This window comes from Ictidomys tridecemlineatus, unplaced genomic scaffold (assembly GCF_052094955.1).
Source record: "Ictidomys tridecemlineatus isolate mIctTri1 unplaced genomic scaffold, mIctTri1.hap1 Scaffold_148, whole genome shotgun sequence".
In the NCBI taxonomy this organism is placed as follows: domain Eukaryota; kingdom Metazoa; phylum Chordata; class Mammalia; order Rodentia; family Sciuridae; genus Ictidomys; species Ictidomys tridecemlineatus.
This window is the reverse complement of record NW_027521306.1, coordinates 131,018-134,136: the sequence shown is the minus strand read 5'-3', so window position 1 is coordinate 134,136 and position 3,119 is coordinate 131,018. Positions and strand designations below refer to the sequence as shown.

The 3,119-nt window shown below is 41.7% G+C and overlaps 1 pseudogene; it reads left to right on the top strand.

The window, feature by feature from the left end:
* Nucleotides 1-1,500: 1,500 nt before the first annotated feature.
* On the top strand, nucleotides 1,501-2,823 carry LOC144372713 (TNF receptor-associated factor 4-like; annotated as a pseudogene).
* The last annotated feature ends 296 nt before the right edge of the window (nucleotides 2,824-3,119 follow it).

The following is a 3,119-nucleotide window of genomic DNA, read 5'->3' as shown; positions in this document are numbered from 1 at the left end:
GTTTCTTTATGATTGAATCTAGATTACACGTTTTTTGTCAAGTGTATCACAGAATCAATTCTCTTATTTTCTCTTTGAGTCACATCATGTGACATATAATATCCTCATTACTGCTGATGTTAATATTGGTTATTAAGGTGATATTTGCAGTATTTTACTTTGTAATTAAATTTTTTGTAGGGAGAGAGTTTGAGACTATAAATATCTTTGTAATCATCCACCACTAAATTTTTTATTTAATTATACCTGTAGAGATCCACAGTTTATTTTATTGAGTATGTTTTACTTTCTAACATTTTAAAGAAATATTTTTCTTTCACAAATATTCTCTTTTGACAGTTTCGGATTTATAGAAGATTTATAATAGTAGTGCAAAGAATCCCTAGGAAACATTTCTCAAATGTTACTATTTTATTAACTTGTTTTATCTCTTTTTCTCCATTTCAAAAAAAAGGTACATAATAATAAAATTAAATTATGAATATCTACTCTACAAACCTTATTCAAAATTTGACAGTTATTTCAACAATTGTCTTTGAACCAAAATAAATCCAATTTTGGGAAATTTTAATATCAATTATTCACTGTGTCCAGTAGCCTCATTTTTTTCTGTCTCTTTTAATCTGGGGCAATTACTGAGTTTTTCTGGGCTATTTATGATATCTATGATTTGAATGGTGTACATCAGTAGTAGTTTTGTAAATTTTCTTTCAGTTTAGAATCATACATTGTTTTCTCATCAGTGGATTCAGATTATGCCATTAGAGGAAGACCATCATTCATACAATGCCTAGTTCTTACACTAGAGCATATTCTGGCAGCACTGACAGACATGGTCACAAGCTATGGTCAGCCTCTATTAATGGTGGAAAAATTCTAGGATCTAGAGTTAGCCTCCACTTAAGAATAAGCAAATATCTGGGGCCTCAATAACAGAGGCACAAGAGACTGTGGAAGTATGTAATGTCACTTTGTTCCATCACTGGTTAGTGTTGCCTAATTATTTGGTTAAGAAGTATTTGCCAGGTTGCTCCATTATAAACCTAGTATTTTTTTTCCCTTTATAATTTATAAATATTTGGGGTGGTGATATTTGTGACTTTTTAAATATCTGGTTGGTCCTTAAATTTTCACCCACTAGAATTAATATTTTATAGATGATTTCTCCTTGTGTCAAATTATTACTATGTGGTAGCTAAATGATGATATTTTTATTGATTCTACAAAAACAAATATAGCAAAAACAACTATAAGTGGGCAAGAAGATGAAGCTTATCATTTTGGTACTCACATACCCCAGATATAAACATCAGCTGCCATTTAAAGATGATTACACATCTTTTGGATTTGTTCCCATTCATCCTGGACTACTTTTCACTTTCTCACAAAACAAGATGTTTCAAGCACATCATTTATTTTCTTGTTCCAGACCTGTAATTAACCATTTATCCTAGAAGCTTTCTTCTCTGTTAGAGGAGAAGTGTCTGACCAGTATTTGTGATGGTTATCAATGTAGTTCCCTGCCCCAATGGCTGTCTTGCCAAGCTGAGTCACTTTGATCTGCCTGCACACTTGCAATACGACTGGCTCAAGCGGCACCTCAAGTGCAAGTTCTGTGGCTGTGACTTCAGTGGGGAAGACTATGAGAGCCATGAGGGTATGTGCCCCCAAGAGAGTGTGTACTGTGAGAGCAAGTGTGGTGCCCACATGATACAGCGACTGCTGGTCCAGGATGCCACTTCTGAGTGCCTCAAGTGCACCCAGCCTTGTACCTATTGCACAAAGGAATTTGTCTTTAACACCATCCAGAGTCACCAGTACCAGTGCCCAAGGCTGCCTGTTCCCTGCCCTAACCAGTGTGGTGTGGGCACTGTGGCTCAGGAGGATCTGCCAAATCATCTGAAGGACAGGGGTAGCACTGCCTTGGTGCTATGCCTGTTCAAAGACCTGTTGCAAGCACAAGGTGAGATGCCCCTTTTTCCTGTCAACCCCTCTTTAGCCCATGAAGTCCTAGATGAAGGCTAGGTTTCCTGGCAGTTTAGTTCTTTGAGGTCCTTCCTCCTGCTGTTCAGCTGCAGGTTCTTCCTAGCACCCTGTCTTCCTCATGCAGAGTTTGGCACCTGCTACCCCTGAGCTTTCCCCTTTTGGTAACAGTCCTCCCTTCCCTCATTTCCTGGGGCTTTGCCAACAGTGTCCTAAGCTGGCAATGGTGCAGTACATGGAGGATAGTGTGCAGCCACATCTGGCTATGATGTGTGCCCTGGTGAGCCGGCAGTGGCAGGAGCTGCAGGAGCTGCATAGAGAGCTGTAGGGACTATCACTAGGCAGTGATGGCATGCTCATCTGGAAGAATGACTGCTATGGTCAGAGGCTACAAGAGGCCAAGGCCAAGCCCAACTCGAGTGCTACAGCCCAGACTTCTATATACATAAGTATGGTTACAAGCTACAAGTGTCTGCACTGCTCATTGGCAATGGCAGTGGTGAGGGCACACATCTGTGTCTGTACATTCGTGTGCTGCCAGGCACTTTTGATAATCTCCTTGAGTGGCCTTTTGATTGTTGTGTCACTTTCTCCCTGCTAGATCAGAGCGACCCAGGGCTTGCTAAGCCATAGTATGTCATTGAGACTTTCCACTCTGACCCAAACTGGAAAAATTTCCAAAAGCCAGGCACGTAGTGAGGCTCCTTAGCTGAGAGTTATCTCGGCTTTGGATACCCCAAGTTCATCTCCCACCAGAATATCCAAAAGGGAAACTATGTGCGACCTGATGCAGTTTTCATTGGTGCCTCTGTTGAACTGCTCAGGAAGATCCTCAGCTGAGTGCAGAGCTAGCAAGCTCAAGGAGAGAAGGGGGAATGAATGGGACATAATTTATCAGGCATTGGTTGAACCTGGAAAGGGGACTGGACCCCCTTTCAGCTGCTTATGCTGCCAGGGTTGTTAGCCTGTTCTCTCCCTACCACTACTACCCTCAGGTACCTCCAATTGGTGCTTCAGCCCTGGCCTCTGCAGGGAGCAGGTCTCTGGGTTATCAAGGGCTGAAAACAAATGATCCCAGGACCTGTCTCCCCTCCTGGGCAGGGCAGGTATGCCTTGGTGCCGGCCACATTCTACCT